Source organism: Ylistrum balloti, unplaced genomic scaffold, assembly GCF_031769215.1.
Source record: "Ylistrum balloti isolate Yb309-2 unplaced genomic scaffold, AGI_CSIRO_Ybal_v1 Utg369808, whole genome shotgun sequence".
Lineage (NCBI taxonomy): Eukaryota > Metazoa > Mollusca > Bivalvia > Pectinida > Pectinidae > Ylistrum > Ylistrum balloti.
In genome coordinates, this window is record NW_026781982.1 from 1,203,561 (window position 1) to 1,213,551 (window position 9,991).

Consider the following 9,991-nt stretch of genomic DNA (forward strand, 5'->3'; position numbering starts at 1 on the left):
GCGTTACAGAGTGTAAAGAAAGGGGGAATAACTGTTTTAATTTTAAACGAAAAATAGTTAGTATGTGATGAACAATTCTGTATCGGAACCACTGAAGTTTTGTATCGGTGGTGACAAAAAATGACATTTTATAATATTTCTTCCATGTTTATTTGTCAAAGTCCTGAAATAGCATATTCCATTTTCTGGTCCCTGATGAAATGAGGTTAGACTTAATTGCTTTATCATTGAAAGTTTTTGAGCCTTTTCTGTCTTTAGAAAAGGTTCTATGTTAATAGGAATGTTAGGATAAAATAATGTATGTCTAGGAAAATGTTATGTGAAGAAAAATATATTTTACTAATGAGAAGGATCTTATATTATAAGAAGTTTGTATTTAGATTTTGCGTAAAACACATCAATGTTTGTGTCTTTAATTACAAAAATACTTTTGTGAAAAAATTCCTTATTAAACATTATTTCAAATCTTTATATCCTTGTTGGGCCGCATTGGAATTTTAAATATCTGTTCTTAAAAAAACATTTGTGTAGTATTTAGTGTTTAAAAGATTACATAACTTGAGAACATCTTTCCAAATTTGGTTTTTGCAATTCTTTATACAATTAGCAATATAACCACTGCCACAGTTTACAAGAAGATCCATATTGGTGTAAGATATCACAATATATTGCCATTTCCATGTAGTTAGAAAAAGTCTTCTGCTCCAAGTAAGGTTTAAACAATTACAGAAAGCTGATAGATAAACCATTTTCAAACCCCCATTAGCATATTTCTGCACAATTACCTGTCTTTTAATTTTATCTGGTCTCCAATTTCATACGTATTTGAAAAATATTGAATTAAGTTTAACAAAAAATGCATTATCAATATTAGACGTAGATAAATAAATAGATGTGTAATCTGTGATATAAGTAACGATGTAACGATATTTATTTTTTTCCAATAGGAGTTAATGACCTCCTCTTCCGTGTATTTAGTAATGCTTTTAGTTTTATATATATATATATATTTTTTTACGTTTAGGTCTCTCATGGAGGTTCACACTAAACTCTATACCTAACAATGTAAATTTTCCCTACTCCACTGTAGATTGTACTCTGGTAAAAACTGTCTTCACTATATTTTGTTTTTCCTTATTACCTGAGTTTTATCAACGTTTTCTTTTAAACCCGAAATCTATGCAAACCCATTCAACTCTTTGATTGATTCTTTTAGCGAATTTTCAAACTGGAAACTGGAAATAGTATGCTAATAAAAATAAGAACATTACTGATCCCTTCGGACCAAGACTACTAAAACGTGTCTCTTCGTAAGTTTCCATCGTTCATCAGGTAGTTTGTGTCCTGTGGAGTGTTTATAAACAGTCGTCGTTTCGCCCTATTTTTCAGAACTGCAAAAAGTTTTCTATCCACACTGTTAGTGTTTTGACACAATCTAGGCGGAAAGCATCGATGAGAATTCGATGATACGGACACGTAAGATCATTAAATATAATGGATTTTGAACCACTAAGTTTCCTGCGCGCACCAATAATTTCATGTTTTTCCATCGGGTTGTGAATTTCACAATCACATTCCTTGGTTTTGCTCTCTTAGTTTCCCTAGTCTGTAAGTTATGTTAATGTCATTCCTTGTCAATTACACGGGTATTTTGTCCGTGACAAAGTCAATCACTTCCCCTACACACTCTGCAATAGACAACTTTTCCCTAGACCAATCATCCAAATGGAATGCTGTTCAAGGTCATTCAACTGAAGTTCTGTTTTTCCTCTGTCTAGCTGAAATCTCATTATTTCTTGGTCTAGATTCTCAACAGTTTTCCTTAGCTCGTCATTGTCGGAACCTAACTCATGAATTCTTCCTTATAAACGGTCTGTTATTTTCCTGTTTTCACCACTTATGCAATTTTTAAGTTCCTAATAATCTTCCTATCACGATATTCACGAGTCAGCATAGAAAAAGAAATCAGTTTATCTAATCTGTCTTCAACTGTCTTCTGTTCTTTTCCAACATCGAGACTAGTAAACCTTACCTTGCTCATCGAGTTACCCCTAGTCGCTATGGTAAAGCTGGAAGTGCTTATGTATAATGTATATTGTTCACACATGCACAGGTCTAGGTATAGGACATAGGCGAATAGTAGTCACTGGTGAATACTCAGTCCATTGTTAGGAACCAAACACTTCAAATCACATATTTTAGAATAAAACTTACCGAAACTGTCGTAACTTCTCTTGGTTTATACTATAATATCATAGTTACCAAATAAAACTTACAGAAACTGTCGTAACTTCTCTTGGTTTATACTATAATATCATAGTTACCAAATAAAACTTACAAAAACTGTCGTAACTTCTCTTGGTTTATACTATAATATCATAGTTACCAAATAAAACTTACAGAAACTGTCGTAACTTCTCTTGGGTTATACTATAACATCATAGTTACCAAATAAAACTTACAGAAACTGTCGTAACTTCTCTTGGTTTATACTATAATATCATAGTTACCAAATAAAACTTACAGAAACTGTCGTAACTTCTCTTGGGTTATACTATAACATCATAGTTACCAAATAAAACTTACAGAAACTGTCGTAACTTCTCTTGGTTTATACTATAACATCATAGTTTCCAAATAAAACTTACAGAAACTGTCGTAACTTCTCTTGGTTTATACTATAATATCATAGTTACCAAATAAAACTTACAGAAACTGTCGTAACTTCTCTTGGGTTATACTATAACATCATAGTTACCAAATAAAACTTACAGAAACTGTCGTAACTTCTCTTGGGTTATACTATAACATCATAGTTACCAAATAAAACTTACAGAAACTGTCGTAACTTCTCTTGGTTTATACTATAACATCATAGTTACCAAATAATGTAATGTAAATAATGAGTATTAGAAGTTATCTGGAAATAGTTTATATGAGCTGATGTTTGCGGAGCAAAAATAACCCGACTGGTCTGTAACCCCGTGTCCTCCTTTTTTTCCTTTTTCTTTATAAAGCGGAAGTCGATGTCATATTGTTACAGAGTTACATGATACAAGAATCCATCTCCGATAACGTCATATTCCGCCCTTTCACACACAACCAATTAAACATACTCAAACATCTAAGTAATCAAAGCAACACATCGACATGTAGAGACGACAAACAATCAAATGTCTCGAGGATTTTCACTTGAATGGTAGCTTTCCATTTACAGATTTCCTATCACTACAATTTTTTTTCAAATTACAGTAAAATGATATTTATTTGAGAGAGAAAAAAAAATTGACGCGACACAATAACATTATTTAAAGCAAGTATCAGATAATTATCATATATTTTTAAATGCAAGTTATAAGGTCTTCATGGATTACCTGTCAAAGCGTGCCTTGAAAACAATCCCTTTTTAACGGAAGCATTAACATTAACATGCTGTCAGTATCATATTGACATTTTTAAACATTACTATGCGACAGGTATTCATAGTCTAGTTGGAACTATGACGCAATGTTTATACAGACCCAGGAATCAGAGCAAGAGAACACACGAAAATGAGTGATTACGTCTGATATCCGACTCGAAAGTTGGAAATTGATCGATGGGAAGTAGGTAAAGAAGGGTTGGAAAATCGCCTAGACCGTGAAAATAAGGAAGCATCATTTAGTTATTGACTAGATAATATAACACGTTCTCCTACAGAAAATAGATGGCGCTATATGTACTTCCATGCAAAAATAAATGACTAGTAGTATTTCAAATATCCTATCAAACATCAGCAGTTTTCTTGACGTTACATATACTTAAGATCAATTTCATACTAATTCTTCATTTTTCAGCTTATCTATTATCACATTTTTGCATACCCATATTTCGATGTTTGGAATTACCGAAAAAACATACCAATGAACATTAATATCTTTAACATACAAACCACGAATTTTACAAATGGAATTAAATAGTAATCGGGAAATATTAAGATATATCATATGCGAATATGAAATACTGTGATGCATGCCAACCAAGTTTTCGTAATTACGAAACATTGTGGCTGATTAATATATTGCGGTTCTTAACATTTCTATTGCGTAAAATTGCAATTAAAACACTCTATATAAAAGTGTTGCTTATAAATAATAAGTACATTCCTCTTTACTATTTCACCATTGCATGTATATTTAGCTATCTTTTCGACATGTGACCACTTGAATTTGTTAACGTACAAAGAATATTTGAAGGAAGTAATACCCGATTCCCAGAACAAAAACAAATATGTCATACCTAGGCCAACATTCAGGTTAAGGGTGGCCAACCTAGACACTTGTACCGGAGTGGGATACTATATGTAAGTATTTCTATTTTAATGTGTCACTACAGCATTAAATTTAGAAGAGAGCTGATAATGTATTTAAACTATTCTGAAGTTTATAAAGTGAGAACAACTTTATTGGCGAGATATTGAAATGTTGTTGGCATTAACCCTTTTTCCTCGAGATTTGAATTCGAATTACTTGCCAAAATTTCTAATCATCATAGAGTTTTGACGTAGTCGCTTGAAGTTTTGTGTTGATTAAATTGGATTTGTCATTTGAATTTAATTATTTGTATTGGCCAGGGTAGCCCATGTTCGGACAGGGAAGTAAAGATGCATATAACAGATTCATATTAATGTAAGTTTTGTGTACATGCCAACAGAAAATGTGTTGAAAGTTATTACAAATACATCTGACTTAGTTTGATATATTAATTTATTTAATTAATCCTTTAATTCATCGATCGATCGTACCTTCAGTTAGAATGTAGATCATGTTGATTAGGGACAGAACAAGCTTCAATAATATCACATGAACAAAAATGTAAAATGATTGAAAATTATTCATTTCTTTGGCAAACACGAGTATAAACAGTAACTCCTCTGACGTAGAATTTGTTATGCTATTACAGAACATTAGCATCATTCGTTAATTTCAAGCCATGGTGATATTAGCTTATCCATAAACAATGTGACAATTCAACAGAAAATAACAACATTCCCTGTTTTGTAAGCAATTTTATTCCACTGTTAAAGAATAACTACGTGTATACCGAAAGCAGTTTATGAAGAATTATCTCCACCAACATGAAAATATCTTGCATAAGAATCATGATTTTTGGCTGAAAACCCGTTAACGTTTGCGACAATAATTGTCGCTGCACCAATACTTAAGGTTCCAAGGGTCAAAATGTGTTTAAACATTTTAATAGCAACTTCTCAATAAAAAAAGGCCTACAACCATCATGTTAGCTGTATGGTTGCTTGAAAATAAACATTTTTTCTCAACCAAAACGCTTCAAATCACGATATTTGGCTAGAATGTTGGCTGGTAGGTTATAAGGTGACGCTGAAGAAAGTTTGGAAAAAGAAATGGTCACAGGAGTCATTGTTAAAACTTTTCAAATGACATCTTATAATCCAAGACTTGGTTTACTTGATATATTTGTTATTCTTTATAAAATTTGTAAGGTGAGTGATGCAGGCATGATCTGACACGGAATATTGTCTTGATTGAGTTGATGATTCACATATTCTTAAAACCACTTTTATTAGTTCAGATGATGCTGCTTTAATTTTTGCTATAATTGATCGATACAACTCCTAGTTAAGCTAAGTTAATGACGAAGTATTATGAAAATAAATGAAATACCGGCTTTTTGACCATTAGAAACATTTATATTTAACAAAATAAATCCTACAGAAGAGAGACTTTCGTTGGCCAATCGACCTGACAACAAATCCTTATATCTCATTAATTAGGACTTAAGAGTTCAGCTGAGATATATCTGAATATTTCACTAAGGAAATTTATTTTTTCTGCATCAAATCATTCTGGATTTCAGAAATTAGGAATGGCTTCATCAGAAACACATTTGTTGGCAGCAGCCATTGACTTCGGTACCACATACTCAGGATACGCCTACTTCTTCATTCATGATTATAAAAGGGAACCACCGAAGATTTCAGCACACACCTGGATAGCAAGGGCCGATGGTGTTATATCATTGAAAACGTCTACATGTGTTCTCTTTAAACCAAAGGGAGACTTCCACTCTTTCGGATATAAGGAGGAAGACAGTTATTCCGATCTAGCGTTACAAAAGAAATAAAAAGGATAGTATTACTTTCGACGATTTAAGATGAATCTTTATGAGAATATGGTATTGACGATTCTTTCAATATGAATAATTATGCATATAATTAAGTCCATAAAGTAATTTTGTGTGTATTTGTGTATTTCTTCCGTTCCCGTTTTAATCCAGTCACTAAAATATATAGATATATGCTTGATTACACCTATGATGTTGTAACTGATGGCCAAAGAAGATAAACGATAATCAGGGCCATCCCATGCCTGCTATCAAAGTGTTTACATCAGCCATCAATTATCTCCAGGATCATAAGCTGACATCATGTAAAAACCAAATTGTTGACATAAAAATGATAGACATTATCTGGGTCCTCACTGTCCCAGCAATCTGGTCCGATGCCTCGAAACAATTCATGCGGAATGCTGCCGAGGAGCTATGAATGTCTCTTACCAGTAGAAATGGTTGAAAAGGATTGAGTTCGGTTTAACGAGAAGGAAATTACTTCTTAACATATATTTCAATTTAAAATTATTTTGTCTAATTCCATCATTAGATGTTGTAGAAATGACGGTTAAGCGTGACCAGGCTACGTTAACATATCATATATATACCTTTCAATAAAATTCAGTGAAATGTTGACACCTATGTCTGAGAGTAACATGTTTTTAGGTCATGTTTGATTTGTTTCTCGGCTGGTATCAGTGGAGATCATCTGAAGATAACTCTAGAACCGGAAGCGGCGTCCTTATACTGCAAGTACCTTCCCATGAAACGAAAAGGTGACGGTGACATAAAGACCTTTACTTCTGGGTTCAAGCACCTGGTGCTGGACGCTGGATGGGGAAATGCCGTGTATATGCCTAGTGTCAAATATACAATAAAGACAGTCATGTATACAATGTACAATAAAATATGCTCAGTTTTACACAACAGCCCTTACATGGAAACAAAATGCATACACCATGCCAGAATTAAAAGAGCACATCCTAACTAAAACACATCGATGAAAACTAAAAATACATTTTATGATACTGTGAGATTACACAGGAAAAGTTTTAAATGAAGCCATGGCTATCAGGCAGCTCTACATGTATATGCCAAATTAGATATATCATATCACGCTTTTTGGATTAATTTAGTTATTAAGTTACAGCTTTTTAAAAATTGTCGCATTTCCTGTCTCCTAAGTAAGATCATTCCACTGAATGGTATACCATTGGCATCCATTTCACACTCTACAAACGTATGCAAGTTGCAGTAAAATCATATTTTACATTTAAAGTTATTCTAGTAACTCTTTGCTGAAGATGAATCAATTTCTGTCAGTAACAACTTTAAAGAATTAGCACATACAGAAGAATACATGAAATTTGACTGATTTTTTGGGGACACTAATGTAAACATAAATGTGCCTCTACATTTTAAAACTTAAAGCAATTTTTCGGCACAATATTTTATTTAATGTTAATCAAATTGGTTGTTCCAAGACAAATACCTGTACAAATTCCTAGCACTTTGGTAAAGTGGACCATTTCAATGATAACATCATCTACTCAATACATGTTTTAATAGTTTTTTGAAGGAACCTAACAGCGGAACACGGTTACATCTAATAGATATGCTAGACACACAAAATCAAAAGTATTCGGAAAAAAATCAAACTGTAGACGGGAGGTTCTGCAGCCGAATGATTAAATAAATTTCTTAATTTTCATATGTCAGATAATTTAGCACACATATGTGTATATTGTAAAGCGTTGCATGCAGGTTACAGCAGCAGCAGTGTCTTCCACATGTTGTCGTAAAGTTTGTACTGATATTACCACCAAACTCGACGAAGATGTTTTCAGCAAATTTCAGAAACTCGATCATTATTTTGATGATTTCGTCCTCCGTATATTCTCCTTTGCTTCGGGTGCTTCATCATAGTTCACATTTGCACCACCTGTCTTGGGAAAGAAAGCTCTTTCAGTGTTTTCTTTTCATTTTAGACTTTAAGGTACTTATTTTTTCAAGAATGATGAACAAAATAGATTAACCCCACTCTGAGAATGAATTCAACACATATCCTATCGTTTCTCTAATTTTCTGGCCTAATAGATCGTGACAGGTATACTGTTATCGTACATCATACGAAGATCTGTATGAAAAAGGGAGACTACAATCCGACTTCTCGGCCATTTAAGCATCAATTTGTTTGAAAGGAAAATTTGTATTAGGATATATTTTTATGGTCTTTTTTTTTTTTTTTTTTTTTGCAATATAATGCATATTTTCACTTAAAGAATATGAGTACTCAAAATACTTCATAGGAACTTCATAATCATTTTCTAGAATCCTGATTAGTATTCTGAAGATTTCAATTCAATTTATATTTTGTATTTTGTATATGGGATTATGGATATCACTGTACACGAGGTTCAAAAGGATGAATCACTGAAGGAAATCCACAAGGCAAATGGCGGAGACTAAGCAGTGATCGAGCACAAGAATTATTCAAGGATACGGTTGACCATATCGTGACCCACTTGAAGACGCTGTTAAGAGAACAGTACTTCAGGATGCAATCAAAACAAACTTTCCAAACCTGCGAATGATAGTACCACAAGATCCATGACTGGCCGTTCTGAAAGGGGCTGTTATCTTTGGTCATTAGCCAAGGGCTATCAAATCACATGTTTGTAAATACACTTATGGAATATGCGCTAAACGACCATTTGATGCTAAGAAGCATGGTCCCTCCAATGTTTCACCGCCTCAAGCGGAAAAGTGTTTTGTCAAGACCTATTTGATAATCATGTTTGTATTGGAGATTGCGTGAATATCGGCCAACCACAAGCTGTTAATATTTATCACCCCATTGAACCAGATCAAGCAGTTTTGCTATTTCCATTGTATGTTTCTACACTGAAAAATCCAAAGTACGTAACAGAGCCCGGATGTATCAGGATTGGTCATTTGATAATTGCCACTCCGGACACCTCAAAAGGATGTAACAGGTTTATTGCCGTACAGATGACGTTCAGTAACAAAGAGTTCAAAGTAGCAGCTACTAACATAGCTACTAGAGAGAAGGTTAGCGCAACATTTGACTTTAAGTAGCATGCAAACATTACATAGAGTTCACTTGCACTTGAGAAAAGCGATGGGATGTATTTTGGTATAACATTAGTTGCAAAACTATGAACAGGTTTTTGATGTTTACTGTATCAAACTGTAAATTCATATTAAAAGATCATTTTAATTTATCTATCTTCGACAGTGCTGCCGGACTATAAGTCCCCGAGGTTCCGTTTATGCACCCTGTTTTAATTTGGGATCGTGGCATTTATTTACTAACTATGAAGCAGAAGACACTTATCCTTCCGGAACACATGGTCTTATCTTTGTTTTTTTCATGTTCTCTGTGCTTTTTATTTTGCCCTCGTCTCATTGAATTAGTGTTTGAATTAAGATTCTGTTATCATGTCGCCATTTCCTTTCTTGTTACTTTATCTCAGGGAATTGTACTGTACTGACCATAAAAATATACTGCACACATTAGAGAGGTCAGAGCCTTACAATCTCACAGTAACACCAGTATCGTCATATTTTCACACTTAGAATGAATACCCCTAATTAGGCCCCACCTTGCAGTCAACAACAAACACACGTTGTCGAGAGTGAATTCAAGCGAATAACACAGCTATTTTTATTCAACATTTATCAGATAACACTTCTAGCAGTGTTGTTCATAACAAATTCACGCGTCAAACACTTGATATTGGACTATAAACAATGATTATAGGGCTAACGTTCAGCTAACCTGTCAAGCAGCAGCTTCGCAAATTCCGAATCCGTATTAAGTCCAAGTCCTCCTTCATCTTTT

At 33.6% G+C, this 9,991-nt stretch overlaps 1 pseudogene; it reads left to right on the forward strand.

The window, feature by feature from the left end:
- Positions 1-5,883: 5,883 nt before the first annotated feature.
- Positions 5,884-9,225, forward strand: LOC132544779 (heat shock 70 kDa protein 12B-like; annotated as a pseudogene).
- Positions 9,226-9,991: the final 766 nt, after the last annotated feature.